Here is a 16,094-nt window from a genome sequence, read left to right on the forward strand (position 1 = left end):
TTGTTTAACTAACCAGTTGTTTTTTCAACTGTAAAATGTCCCGCTCAGTATATATCTTGGTCACAAAAAAACACACAAATCTAAGGAAACCTTCAAATGATGTTCTGATGAAGTTTCTGGTGGAGCCGAATGTCTGAGCGCTGTTAATCAGCATGAGTGACAAGTGAATTTTAAATCCTTAATTACAAACCCATCCATCCATCCATCCATCCATTTTCCACCGCTTATCCGGGGTCGGGTCGCGGTGGCAGTAGGTCAAGCAGGCCGACCCAGACCTCCCTCTCACCGGCAACATGTTCCAGCTCATTCTGGGGGATCCCGAGGCGTTCCCAGGCCAGCTGGGAGATGTAATCTCTCCAGCGTGTTCTGGGTCTTCCCCGGGGTCTCTTCCCAGTTGGACGTGCCTGGAAAACCTCCAGTGGGAGGCGTCCAGGAGGCATCCTAATTAGATGCCCGAACCACCTCAGCTGACTCCTTTCGACGCGAAGGAGTAGCTGCTCGACTCCAAGCTCCCTCCTGATGACCGAGCTCCTTACCCTATCTCTAAGGCTGAGCCCGGCCACCCTACGGAGGAAGCTCATTTCGGCCGCTTGTAGCCGCGACCTTGTCCTTTCGGTCACGACCCAGAGTTCGTGACCATAGGTGAGGGTAGGAACGTAGACCGAGTGGTAAATTGAGAGCTTTGCCTTCCGGCTCAGCTCCCTCTTCACCAAGACGGTCCGGTGCAGCGCCTGCTTTACTGCTGCAGCTGCACCGATCCGTCTGTCGATCTCCCGCTCCATCTTACCCTCACTCGTGAACAAGACCCCGAGATACTTAAACTCCTTCGCTTGAGGTAGGCACTCCGTCCCCACCTGGAGGGAGCAATCCACCGGTTTCCGGCAGAGCACCATGGCCTCAGATTTGGAGGTGCTAACTCTCATCCCCGCCGCTTCACACTCGGCTGCAAACCGTCCCAGTGAATGCTGGAGGTCACGATCCGAGGAGGCTAACAGGACCACATCATCTGCAAATAGCAGAGAGGCGATCCCGAGACCCCCGAAACTGACGTTCTCCGCCCCCAGGCTGCGCCTAGATATCATGTCCATGAAAATCACGAACAGGACCGGTGACAAAGGGCAGCCCTGGCGGAGGCCAACACCCACCGGGAACGTGTCTGACTTATTGCCGAGAATGCGGACACAGCTCCTACTGCAGTCGTACAGAGACCGGATCGCCTGTTGTAACGGGTCCGGCACCCCATACTCCTGCAGCACCCCCCACAAGACCCCCCGAGGGACCCAGTCGAAAGCCTTCTCCAAGTCCACAAAGCACATGTAGACTGGTTGGGCAAACTCCCAGAGCCCCTCCAGTAGTCTTGCGAGGGTAAAGAGCTGGTCTACTGTTCCACGGCCGGGACGGAATCCGCACTGCTCCTCTTGAATCTGAGGTTCGACAAGCGGTCGGAGCCTCCTTTCCAGCACCCTGGCATAAGCCTTTCCCGGGAGGCTGAGTAGTGTGATACCCCGGTAATTCGAGCACACTCTCCGACCACCACCCCGGTCTGCCATTCCATGGGCACTGATCCCGACCCCCATGCGACATTGAAGAGGCGTGTCAGCCAGGACAGCCCAACTATGTCCAGCGCCTTCAGCATCTCAGGGCGGATCTCATCCACCCCCGGCGCCTTGCCACCAAGGAGCTTTTTAACTACCTCAGCGACCTCTGCCAGGGATATGGGTGAGCCTCCCCCTAGGTCCTCAGGCGCTGCCTCCTCTGCAGAGGACATGTTGGTCGGGTTTAGGAGTTCCTCAAAGTGCTCTTTCCACCGCCCGACGATGTCCTCCGTCCGGGTTAGCAGTTCCCCCCCCCTGCTGAGAACAGCCTGGGGTAAGCCCTGCTTTCCCTTCCTGAGCCGTCGGATGGTTTGCCAGAACCTCCTTGAGGCCAACCGAAAGTCCTTCTCCATGGCCTCCCGAACTCCTCCCATGCCCGAGTTTTAGCATTCGCGACCACCGCAGCTGCAGCCCTTCTGGCCTGCCGATACCTGTCAGCTGCTTCAGGAGACCCCTGGGCCAACCAGGCCTTGAAGGTCTCCTTCTTCAGCTTGACGGCTTCCCTCACCTCCGGTGTCCACCACCGGGTTCTCGGGTTGCCGCCACGACAGGCACCGATGACCTTCCGGCCACAGCTCCTAGCGGCCGCGTCCACAATAGAGGCTTTGAACATGGTCCACTCGGATTCCGTGTCCCCAACCTCCCTCGGGATGTGTGAGAAGTTCTTCCGGAGGTGGGAGTTAAAGACCTCCCGGACAGGTTCCTCCGCCAGACGTTCCCAGTTTACCCTCACTACACGTTTGGGTTTACCGGGTCTTTCCAACCGGTTCCCCTGCCATCTGATCCAACTCACCACCAGGTGGTGATCAGTTGACAGCTCTGCTCCTCTCTTCACCCGAGTGTCCAAGACATACGGCCGCAAATCAAATGATACGATTACAAAGTCGATCATTGATCTCCGGCCTAAGGTGTTCTGGTACCAGGTACACTTATGAGCCACCTTATGTTCGAACATAGTGTTCGTTATGGCCAAACCGTGGCAAGCACAGAAGTCCAATAACGAAACACCATTCGGGTTCAGATCGGGCAAGCCGTTCCTCCCAATCACCCCCCGCCAGGTTTCTCCGTCATTGCCAACGTGAGCGTTGAAGTCCCCCAGGAGAACTATGGAGTCGGTAGGCGGCGCCCTTTCCAGGACCCCTCCCACCGACTCCAAGAAGGCCGGATACTCCGAACTGCTGTTTGGTGCATAAGCACAAACCACAGTCAGAGCCTTGCTCCCCGCAACCCGTAGGCGCATGGAGGCGACCCTCTCGCTCTCCGGGGAGAACTCCAACACAGCGGCGCTCAGCCGGGGGCTCGTGAGTATCCCCACTCCCGCCCGGCGCCTCTCACCCTGGGCAACTCCGGAAAAGGACAAAGTCCAACCCCTCTCCAGGAGCTTGGTTCCAGAGCCAACGCTGTGTGTGGAGGTGAGTCCAACTATTTCTAGCTGGTATCGCTCCACCTCCTGCACCAGCTCCGGCTCTTTCCCCGCTAGCGAGGTGACGTTCCACGTCCCTAGAGCTAGTCTATGTCGCCGGCGATCGGCATGCCCGAGCCTCCCGCCCGACCTACCGCCCGGTCTACAAACCCATTTGTATTATTACCCGTTATAATTAAAGAATAATTTGCACATAGCTTGTGGCCCTATTATGGCTATGGAGTTTTAGTATGGGCCTCCAACCTAATAGATTTCAGTTCAGAATAGCAGCTTTCAATGAATAATTCTAAAGATATTTTTTTCTTCAATATTAAAGAGGACTGAAATCGTATCTGGCACGATCTGTTGCTCTCTGCAAATAAGTGTGTGAGAGAGTGTGTGTGAATATTTATGTTAAGTCAGTGAAGTATGCGCCCATGTGCTCCATTATGGATGCAAGCGTGCACACTTTCATTCCTTTTTGTTAGGATACCCAATGCGTTTGTGTGTGTGTGTGTGTGTGTGTGTGTGTGTGTGTGTGTGTGTGTTTGTTTGTAGCAGATAGCTTAAGTACCACTGCTCCTGAATAGAGGATGTCAGTGAACCGGCTAGCCTCTGGGGTTTAGTTTCCACTCTACACGCTGTGAGCGCTGTTCTATTCTAGGAACTTGCCTAAAAACAGAGAGGAACACAGTTGTGGCACTTTCTGACACTCCTACCTCTGGTGCAGCTGCTGTTTAGTTTCGGCCGGGGAGGGCAGGAGGGAGCGAAGGAGAGAAAGGAAGAGGGACAGAAAGGACAAACGAGTAAGAAACTCAGGGGAAACTTTCGCCCCGAAGGCATTTTTTTCAGCCAGCCAGGACGCATTTACATAACCAGCTCTCAAGCTGGACGGAGAACTAGCCAGCCAATCAGTTATCCATCAATCCAAAAAAAGAAAGCCAGCCCAGCAAACACCTATCCAGCCTGCCAGAGCCCAACTGAACTGAGCTGTTGAGAGGCGACAGGCTTGGGACTTTGACTGTGGCAGGTGTGTGCCTCAGTTTCATACGGCCCCTTGACCAGGGAATGCTAATAGAAAGTGGCAAGACAGGAGGTGTGAAAGAGGAGAAAGAGTGGTTGAAGGGAACATGCCTCAGCTTTATGAGGTAAATGGAAAACAGAGACGGATGGAGGGCTATATAAGGTGTGAATCACCAAGCAGACGTGTGGCTGTGCCACAATGAGTGTTTGTGTGTCTGAAGGTGTTCGGTGTGTGTGCGTGTGCATGTGTGCGCGTATGTGTGAGACATAAGCAGTCATTGCTGCAGTTCTACTACACTTCCCAGACATCATTTTGCAATCAAACTGTGCTATTGTGTGAAGTGTGTTTCCTGGGTCTGTGAAGTTTGAGTTACTCTAGGTGGCGCTCTTTAACTGTTAGCAAGGGTGGGCACTGTGGCCCGCGCTAAACACTGAGCCTTTGTTCCGTTTATTCCATTTAAGTGCTGTTAAAGCTGCAAGAAGGATAAAACACATCACTTCTTAATCCAAGTCAGACAGTACTTGCTTCGAGTGACTAATATATAAAAGCTTTCATTGACTGGGTTGATTCACTGTTGTGTCATTGCTCTTGGCAAGACAGACTGGCAAAGCAGATGTTTATTTCAATGAAAATGATTCAAATGAAAAGGATCATCTCTTCTTCATTCTCTGTCGCTTTCTTGCTCTCCCCTCTCCCTCTGCTGCGATAAAAGCCGGTCCATGGAGAGGAATGGCAAAACTAGGACGAAACAAATCAAACATGGGGAAATGAACACAGGGTGTGACTTGTCGTCATTTCAGAGAGCTTCAAAAATATTTTTCTTGCTGCTAGAACTGGAGACAAAATATTTAGGGCTTATTCACTTGAGCACGCTGCCATAAATTATATTCATAAGAAAATGACAAAGTTTTATCAAGTATTATAATTAATTCAACTGTAAATGTCAGTGCAAATATAGAACACTGCAAGGCTGCAGAAATATGCAAATCATCTTGTTTATGTTGTGCACTCATGAATATCTCAAGAATAAAGCATATGGCAGTCTTCAGCAGTCTAATTAGCATATTATGCCATCAGACTGCAAACACAGTCCTGCCTCTGTCTCCCGTCTCTCACATGTGTACAGACACATTCAAACGGACAAACTATGTGACATCATCTGGATTGCCTCATATATAAGGAGCATGCGTTACTGTATGTGTGAGCCCCAGCACTGAGACACACACACACACACGCACGCACACACACACACGCACACACACCTCCAGAACTTCTCAGTGGTTGTGGTAGGTACATGACAGGGGCTGGCTGACACAGCGTCCCCGTCTCAGCTGTAGTTTATAGATTAGGCCGAAGCTAATGAAGTAGAAATGATGTGGAGAATGAGTTTTTTTTAATCTCGGCTCACTGTGGGAGGCTCTGCAGCCAAGACAACGACACATTTGAGGACAGCACGGAAATGAGAGAAATAGTAATTGAATTTAGAGACATATGGGGAATATTATAATTCTCAGAAACCTGTTATTAGGTGTTTGGTTTGGCAGTAGCTACTTGGACAGGTTACCTTCCAAGAACTCTATTTGATCTATTTCTGTCTCCATAACTGAACCATGAGAACACAATGAATACTGACTTTCAATATGAGTGTCTGCCAATAGGTATGCAGATTCAGTTGCAGTTGCAGACAATTTTGTTTATTTCGTGTACTTCCACTGTTATGATTAATTGCAGAGCAGTATCCGGTTGGAAACAGAAGTGAAGAAGCTAATATATATAACCCCAGAGTTATATATTTATAAATCCATCTTCAAGGTGATCTTTTCCTTGAGTTTTATTCAAAAGACCTGGCCTAACTTTTAACAGTCACTTATTTTCTTAGTGTGCAAGTTAACACTTGGCCCTACATCATATTGGACGTTTTGGGATGCTTTGGGAACACAAGTCATACAATTTGTAGCACATATAAGCTCTTTATTATTTTTTGGTACAGAGACTTATATCTCTCAGTGTTCTCTCCTCATCTCAGCTTGTTTATTGCCAGTTGATGCTCTTTTCAACATCATCATCTGTCATCCACAGGCTGCCCTCACACTAGCAATTAACTGTAATTACTCTCCCTCTTCAAACTAAATATTTCAATGCCATGGTGCTTTGATATCCTATTCTGACTACAAAAGTGAAGAGTCTTCTTCCAAGCCTGCAATGGGGGATAATAGAAAATCACAAGGATTTGATTGGTGGGGGAATTAAGTAAAATTCAGGAATAAGACTGTTATTGTATTTTTAATTGATTGAGCAGATCAAGCTACCACATAGCCTTCCCCATGTTACATAAACCTCGGATGAATACATGGTGAACGGTGGACTTTGTTATTAACCAACTGCTCTTTAAAACAAAAGAATATTAAACTAATTATTTCATTTTTAATATTTCAACTAATCTGAAGACGTATCTCAACAAACCTCAAGACGAATTAGACCCACATATTGGTAAATTAACCGATATGTTGACAGAAAGACAATTTTAATAAATTGATTCATCAAACAATCAAAACAAATATTTGAATCTGTTAATTTTTCATCTTCTCAAATGTTACAATTTGGTACTTTTCTTTGTCACATATGAAAGAATATTAAATATCTTAATGTTTTGGATTGTTACTGTGGTCAGAATATTTAACATTTAATACCCAACATGATTACTATCAATCAAAACAATAATCTGCTGATTAATCAATAATAAAAAAAAACATTAGTTGTAGGCCTAATACTTTGTTGATTCCTTTTCCAAGTAGATGGACTTTCATTTGGTCATATGATGCCATTGCCTCAAAGGAAGAAAGAGAGAAAATACTGAGACTTTTCAGTCTCCACATCATTTGACATTTGATCGAGTGTAAAATGTTTGCCTACAGATCCAGAGACTCAGAGAATTGGAAAGAAAAGAGTGGTTCTTAATCAAATGGCTACTTGGCTCCTCTGTGTATTATACCAATCCTTTTCATTCTCTGCAGAAGCTGAAAGCTGCCTTTTGCTGTATTAAGCAGCAACAGAGGAGGTCAGAAGCAATTTCCCAGGAGGGAATTGTGTTGAACTCTCCAATTTATTGAGGAAAGAAATGTTATATAATAGTAGCATTTGTTTTTCTCAAAGCATCTTTCAAGCTCACTGTTAATCAAACATCCCTTCTCCTCAACATAACACAAAAGACAATTTCAGTATGTGTGTTCCTATCATATAATTGTCAATTTAAAAGAGAGCTTCAGTAAGAAATGTCTCCCAACACATACATAGACTCAACCTAATGATTTCGTTTACACACACCTGGCTGTATGTGGAGTATAATATAGACACTATAAATTGGGTTTCATAAGATCTGCAGCTTTCCAATTGCATTGTATTGATCCTTTCACACTTTAGGCTACAGTAAATGAGAATGGATGCCATTTCTACACACCTATTCTGTAAAGAGGTGCAGCATTTCCAGTGGCTATGGCTGAACTTTGCAGTAACTCAGTGCTGATGACTACCTGACAGGTACCGTGGTCTCTTTATGTTCCCCGGGCTGTTAGGTCTCTCACCCCACAGTGCTGATCAGGACAGGTATACCGCCGCCCCTACCACCACCACAATCTTAACCATTAATAAACATTGTTAAAGTCAATTTATTACCTGATAGCACATCAGCATTTAGGTGCAACATCCCTCTGTTGCAAGTGACTGAGTTTTAGCTCAGTTGGCGTTGCACTAAAAACCTGACAAAGCTCAGAGACTCACATTTGTCTTCTCTCTACCAGGGCTGATAATGATAGTTCCCGTTATAATAGGAAGACAAAGGCACAATGAAGGTCTCCGATGATTCATTCCTCTCTCAGGATAACACGGGTTCTATCCTCTGAACACAGACGGGCGTACATGACAATGTATTAGAGGTGTGTATAGACCATTTTAAATGCCAATTCACCCAATTTAGTACTTATATTTTTAATCACACCATTGTTTCCCAATCTGAATTAAATCTGAATGTTATACTCTGAAGTCACACTGTTTTTGCTTCATGTGCCACTGAGCCACTGTCATAGGAATGAACGGGGCACCGCCTCCGACGCTGTATCCAGTTCCCTTCATACATCCGTGGTGCCTTCAAACACATGGTAATCCACTAACTTGTTGCGCTCGATAACAATATTGTCTGTTCCAACAATGGTAGGCTGAAAGAACATCATGCCATTGAATTAAAAATGTTTTTATTTCAGAAGAAATAAAACAATAGAGTGTAACTACCCCCATAGGACCAAGAAAGGTCATCTCTCGCCCCAAACCATGTTTCTCCCCTCCCTTGCCACAATAGTTCTACACTGCATAGTACATGGATTCATAGTTTTACAACGATACAGCAACAGGTAATTATAGACATAATGAATACATGTATTCAAGCCAGCAGCTGTTTAACATTTGATTCTGCAGAGGCCCATGCCTGAATAGTCCCACCTCTAGCCCTATGTATTCTAGCTATAGTTTATTTCATGTATAGTATGCACCCAAAACAGCCATTGTGATAGTGAATGAGAAGAATTCCAGAGCTAAATTTTGTTTTGCCGCTGTAAGACCTGCAAATAAAACATGAGATTTGGAGATCGACAGATCCAGTGATGAGGTATTGTCCCTGCCTTGGACAGGGACAGGGTATATTCAAACCCAGTAAATCTGATACTACTTTCCAGAATAAGGCCATCCTAGGGCACTCCCAGTACATATGCACAAATGAGTCCATAAGGCCAAGGATAGATTGCTGATTTGAGAGGGTATGAGTTTCATGAAGAATGATGTAAAGTCTAAAATTTAAGTATGTGATTAGGATTTTTAGATATGCAGTCCAAGTTGTCCTGGAGAGTAAACCAGTCCACCTCACCACCGCGATGGCTAAGAGCTCTTCCCCACACCTGATGAACAGAGAGAGGACCACAAAAGGAGTTCAGAAACATGGCACAGAGCTTAGAGACTGCACGTAAACCACTCATCTGACCACCCACATCCGATATGATATGAAGCCCATGAGTGTATAAAGAATGCTGCCAGAGTACACCATAAGCATGCATGGAATATCTTAGTTGCAGGTAAAAATTCACAAGTCATTAAACGCTACGAGACCCTCGTCATTACATATATCAGATATAATATGAATACTTCTATTGCTCCATTGGGGGAAATGAAAAAGGGACTCCTTCAGGAAGCAAAATGATGGAAAATAGGTCTCTGGGTGTGCCACTTTAAGTGGTAGTGAGTAGCTTTCTCTACAGTAGGTCAAGTTGATAAAAAGGAAAGACATTATGTGGCCCACTTTTGATTTGGAGCATTTAGGACATAGATTAGAGTATATTAGGTCTTGTAAATGATGAGGAGAGGGCACATTTTTCTCTATAACACTAAACTGATGCATTGGGGTCTAACCACAATGATTATGAGTGCAACACATATGACCAAAAATACATCTTGAATATGGGGACAGCCAGTCCTCCTTCCTGTCTACCACGTTGCAAGGTTGGCAGTTTAAGGCGAAGACGCTTGCCCCTCCAAATTAATTTGGAGATGAGTCCATGGATCTTATCCCAGTAACCCTTGGGGGGTGAAAGGGATAACATATTGGAATCACAGTTTACCCTTGGTAAAATATCTATTTTTATAATGGAAATACGTGCTTGTGAGGAAAATAGGAGAAGTGACAATTTTTTCATGTCACTTCCACTCTACTTTAAGGGCCGGTATGTATCATTCTACTGTTAGAAGATATGGAATATAATGTCCATAACTATGTTTTCATTAGTTTAAAAATCACTTGCAACTAAGAATAGGTTTGTTGTCGTTAGCTGAGAATGAGCCCGTCATGTCTACATAAGGAACGGGTCCTTTTCATGGTGTCCACACCATGTTGCACCGCCATGATTCTACCGTAGCCCAGAACAGACAAACCAAACACTGGCTCCAGAGAGCACTTTTGCATTTCTACGTTACCTTAAGGTAACAATAATGTCAGGAAGTAAAGTGACATTTTTTTATCGACCTGACAAAATTACGTTCTTGTGGGAAGAAAAGAAAAGAAAAGGCAACACTGTAACTTCTTTACATTCTAATAGAATGTAAAGAAGCTACATTGTATAGAATGATTCCATTGAAGTTATTCCTTTTTTAAATGTTTTAGACGAGTCACTAATCACTTTAAAATAGTGATTATAGCTGCTTACATTTGGTTACATTGCTATTTGCTGTCATTGAAAATAAAATGATTAAATAACAATGTATGTATAGGCTACTTGTATTGTTTAAAATAATGTCAGCAGGGACTGTTGGCCCTTGGGCATTTTCACATTATCAAATCTGGCCCTCTTTGAAAAACGTTTGGACACCCCTGCCTTAAGGCCACCGTAGTGATCAGACGCACCTGTGAAACTGCGGTAACGTGAGTCGCAGAGTGCAAAACTGTGGTACCATGGTCAGTTATTTGATGGTTTGGTCAATGAGACATAAACAGTTTATATGATAGCAAACATAATGAACATTAATATGTCTGCATTTTTTATGAGCGAGCTCACCCAAACTCATTCTGTGTCAATACAGCCTGACTTTAATCACTGCTTTTTAAAATAGAAAATGTATATTATTTACACCAGTGCTCCCAGGTGAATTGCTTTGGTCTCGCATCAAACAGCCACTTGCAGAAACACATCGGTATGCATGCACACCCATCCATTTGTGTGACAGTTTCTGCTGAAGACTAAGTGCACAGTCATCCTCAGTTTAAGGTGGTTTTTTTTTTGGGTTGTTTTTCACTTCCTCTAGAAAATCCCTTGGGGTTCACAAAAAAACCTTGCTGATTGCACTGCTCTGTGTTTACAAGGCAGGAAGGAGATTTTTTTTGTCAGCAACAGGTTCCTGTTGATTCCTCAGGTATTTCCAGTCCTGATGATGTGCTGGAGGCACGTTTGATTAAAAAACAAGTGGAGAATGTGCCACTGGTCTCTGCGGTTGTTACTTTAACGGCTATCTCTCATTATGCAGTCAACCCACATACATCGATATCATCAACCTGGCATGACCTTGAAGTTCATTCTCTTTCAAATTGTATTATTTTAAAGCACTTGGTAATTGCTTCATTTTGTGTACTCCATTAAAAGAGCAAATTACATGTTCTGTCTGGCTGCATCTCTCAATTACAGGAGTTAATTAAGCCTATTTTACAATACATGTATCCAGTCTTCGTTTCTTACTCTGTTCGGCTCTCTTGCAATAAACTCTATTAGCACACAGCAGATAATACCTAGCTGCCTCCCTTGTGCCACATATGTGCTTTTTGCACAATCCCCAGACATAACAAAAACAGAATTTCCCAAATGCCAACACCTTTTTTTTTCTGGGTCTTTACAACCAGGGCTGTTAGATTGATATTGGCGTCTATAATAAACATAGCAGCGGTTGATGAAAATGCATTACTGTGTGTACTGAGTGTATCCATACAATCTCAATCTGTCCCACTGAATTGACATACATCCTGTGTGTTCCTCGATGATCTTTATGGTATGAGGAGCAGGCTTGTGATTGCAAAGTCAGCCTTGGAAACTTCCCATAGGAATTAACAGAACAGTTATAAAATAAATGTTTTAGTATAAACAATTAATGGAAATAGATTAACTACTCAGTTAGCATGCTCAATCCATCTACATCCCACATGGTAACAGCCATAGCTGCAAAATATGCAGCTGCCTTTTGTTAGACAATTTGTTTCAAGCAACTCTGCCAAAAAGCAAGCAGATGCAAAACGGAAAGAAACAGGCTGCGAGTCGGACAAAGGCCAAATATAATGATGGCATTGCATTTCTGTGGTCCCTCCACCAGACAGAATAACCACACTAACTTAAAGACCTCAGAAAAACTAAGAATGCAAATCCAAAAATAAGAAATGCAAACTGAACATAAGAAACAAAAGACCAAAGACATACAGCCACAGAATCTGTGATGTTTTATGCAAATCACATTTCTTAGCATTTCACACGGGAGCTCTTTGTCATATTTTGAAAGGATACTCATTTGGGATTGCAGTTATTGTTATGACTTGTGATTCCACAGTTCTTTGTGTTTTTTTTAACAGATAAAATGAATCTTATATATTGGCTTTACATCTAGAGAAAGCCTTCTACTAATCCCAGCAGTTTTTAACGTCCCCCAGAAACCTTTATTGTGTTGTAACTTAGTTCCACTTTTCTGTTTGACTTTCTGTATTTGATTTTCTGTGTTTACAGCGTGTTTCTTCATGCCACATACTCCATTCAAAATTGGTAAATGGGTTTCTACATTTGCTTGTGTTGCATCAATGTGTAGGTCTAAACCACAGACTAAAAAATTACACGTTCCGAAAATGCATATGAAGAACAAAAACAGATTTTTACTGCAGCTAATTTTGTGCCTTTGTCAGGGAATGGCTCGGCCTTTATTTTTCAAAAATAAATAAAAAACAGAGAGAGAATAGTGTAGCAGATTCAGTGGACTGCAAAATATGACGTAAATGAGGGCATTCGCAGGCCCATTATATCATAGTATATCCCCGTCCTTTTCACTTTAACAAAATGGTGAAACAGTCTTTCTTGTGAATGCAACACTGTTTCTACTTATTATGAAATTCTAAAGCGTTGCCACTTAATGCTTTCCCTGGTACTACTAGCTCAACATTTTAAAAGCTTACATTTGTATCTTTAAAGCCATGACCGTTCATGTGGGAAGCAGCAATTTGTTACCAGCAACTCTGCCAGAAAGCGAGCGGACGCAAAGCTGAAAGAAACATGCTGCGAGTCAGACAGAGGCCAACTATAATGAAGCAGTGATAAATAGAGTATTTCATTTTGAGATAATAAAATGGCTTTTTGCACAGCAAACGGCGTAACAGGGGTCTGGTTAGTTTCATAAACAGGGATTCATGGCGCTTGTCACCTTGTCGGAACAAGCTTTTACGAGCGCAAGAGCGAAGACTTGAAAGACCGTTGATGGAGAATCCACTCTATCTCTCATAAAAGCCAAGAGCATAGGTTCACTGTGACACAGAGGCCGTGTCTTTAAACGATTACACATGAAGGTCAGTATGTGCCATTTTGTTTGGCAAGTAACATATGGTATTAAGTAAAATATTGAACTTTAACCCTCATGTCAGGTTAACCTTACCATTATACAGTGTCACCACCTTTTTCATTATTGTTCCGTTATGTAATTACGATTTTAAAGACTATTCTTTCAAGCACCATGTCTCAGCTGTACTTGAAAGACTAATTACTGCACCTTATTTGATTATACTTATAAGAGTACTGATAATAACTAATTGCAAAAAAAATAAAAGTACTGTACTTTTCACTTAAGATCATAGCTGCATATTCAACCACGTACACTAAGGAAGTCACTCCAGAAAATCTTAAATATGAATTAAAATAAGTTAAATTAACCTTTGTGTAACTTTGGCAGCTGATAGAAATGGATGGCACTTTTGTCCAACCTCCACAGTCTGGACATGAGAGTGCTGTGGAAAGTGGACTGGTCAAAAGCCCAGGAATAACTTGCTGGTATATTTGATTGAAATAATCAAACTCCAGGCAGCTTGTTTACTTCTGCGAACAATCGGGATTTATCTTTCTCACAGATCCTCTCCAAAATCTAACTGTATGTCTATGTAGACTATTTGAATCTGTACAATGAGGTGTACAGCCTAAATCGTTCACTGCCATGTCACCCTTCACTTCTGTTCTAATATATTCTCCGTGAAGTTTAACAAAACTCCAATTATCTAGAAATGCCATTACCTTTGATGAATATAATTACATTTCTAGTACCTCAGAAGTACTTTTTTCTTTGATGATGATCATTGCAGGGTCACAGGAATATTAAGTACAGTTAATGTCCCCCAGAAACTTGTGTTGTAACTTAGCTCTGTTGTTCTGTAGGGCTGCTGCAAAAAAAAAAAAGCTGTAGACAGTATCGACTTTTTGTTTTGCATTATCATACTGATTTCCTGAGAGAAAAAACATGTTCAGCAAATGCATGTTAACAACAAAAACTGACCATAACTGCAACTAATTCTGTGCCTTTATCAGGGAATGGCTGCATGTTCAAAAACAAAAACCAGAGAGAGAAGAGTGTAGCAGATTCAGTGGAGTGCTAAATATGATAGGACAGAGGGAAATGAGGACATTTGCAGGCCACGCTGTGTGCTGCTCTAAGGTTTTTAATAATGTCACGATTTAAGAGTGTGCGTGAGCAAAACAGAATGTAAAATATTGGACTGCAGTTTTTTTTCAGGTGAAAACAGCAATTTCTAAGATATTTTATGCAGCACTACAGTGAAGAAGTAATACATAAAACAGTCTCACTGGCAATTAGCGGGCCTATTGCAGTATTAATAGCTCTTTAAAATCTAATGATGAACGTAAAATATTTTGTTGAGTCGAAACTTTTACCTGAAGCCTTTACCTGAAAACGGTTGAGCTGGAACTACTTAACTACTTTATACTTGTATCAGCTCGTCTGCACCATCTCTTTTTTGTGTCTTGTCCTATTTTTATTTATTATACTTCAAATGAGAATACTACAGGTTCACAGAAAAAGAGCAGCGACAGCCTCTGCACTGTGCGAATCGGGAAAAGTAAAGAAAGTCATCTGCACACAGCAGCAACCATGTCTTCCCAACATTAGTGATGAGTGAGCAGCAGTGTAGCTCTGTGTCAGACCTGCAGGCCTAAATACTGTATTTCCATGCCCAGAGGAGATGCTCGCCCCCTACCCCATGTTTTGGCTGGCAGATGTTTTCTCACCCATGGGAGCCTCCGGTTCACATTCTTCCTGTTCTGCCTTGAAGAGGAGAGCCCCAGCTTCCACATTTAGACACAGTATATCACAGTAATTGACTCCATTTCTGTTCTCCACATAAGCAGCGCTGTTTTCTAAGTACATGCCACAAAAGCCTCTAAAATGTAGAAGGCAAGACCTCGCAATACCAACTGGATTGAATTATAAAATCCATGTTTCTTATCCTTTTTATTATTAAGTGTATTACAACGCAGCGGCAGGTTCTGTTCAGGAGTTATGAGTGAAAGAAGTGCTTTACGAATGGAAACAATGTGGCATTTTCCCACCAAAAACTCACCAAATTATTGTGAAAGTATGATTTAAGATATATTGCTAAGAGACAAAAATTAGAAGCATTAGTACAAAATATGTATTACATAGCATCATTTAATAACAGACCATTTATATAAAAGATATATGTTGTCAAACAACTCACACATAAGAGAGACCAAAGCAACAGATTGATAAATACCAATAAATTAAAAAAAACATGCTACATAAAGCAAAAATAAGCAGGGAAAAACCTCTGGGAAAGCCTGCAGCAAACTGGGGCACATTGCCTGCTGGACTCCCTCGATGCAGAAAACTGGAGGCTATGATGGAGTCTCTCCAACCTGTTTGGATCTCAGTGAACTGAACAGAAATAGACCCGGCAGACTGTAGAGTAGCGGGCAGGATGGAGAAGTAAGTCGGTGCGTAAAAGAGAGAGACGGAGGGAAAGACAGATAGTGAGCCAAAACAGGAGACAGTATGCAAGGTGACAGATTGGCCGAAGCTCGGAGGGCGTACTTTCACCAGGCGGCATGTCTGTTTCCCATGGCCAGGGGCTTCTTCAGATGGCCATCTATTTCAGCTGAACCCTTTTCTGCCGTTATTTCTCCTGCAATATTACAGCCGCTTGCCCTATTTATGATACAAGTGGAAGAGGGTAAAGCCATATTCTAGCTGACTCAACAGCCTAATCTATGATGAAGTCCTCTGATAACGCATTGTCTGTCAAATATTTATGTTTTATCCCAGATTGAGAGAATCGATCTGTTAGTTATGTCCTTAAACTACAGGACAAGGCCCTCAATGTTTAGCTTTGAGCTGCCATGTTTTCTTGAGCAAGACATTTCTCTGAGCTCCTTGTGGAGGAAAACAACAGCTTCAGAGAAAAATGTAGGACTATAATGAGCAGTTTCGATTAAAAAAA

This window comes from Anarhichas minor, unplaced genomic scaffold, assembly GCF_050575085.1.
Source record: "Anarhichas minor isolate MPS153535 unplaced genomic scaffold, ASM5057508v1 ptg000027l, whole genome shotgun sequence".
NCBI lineage: Eukaryota > Metazoa > Chordata > Actinopteri > Perciformes > Anarhichadidae > Anarhichas > Anarhichas minor.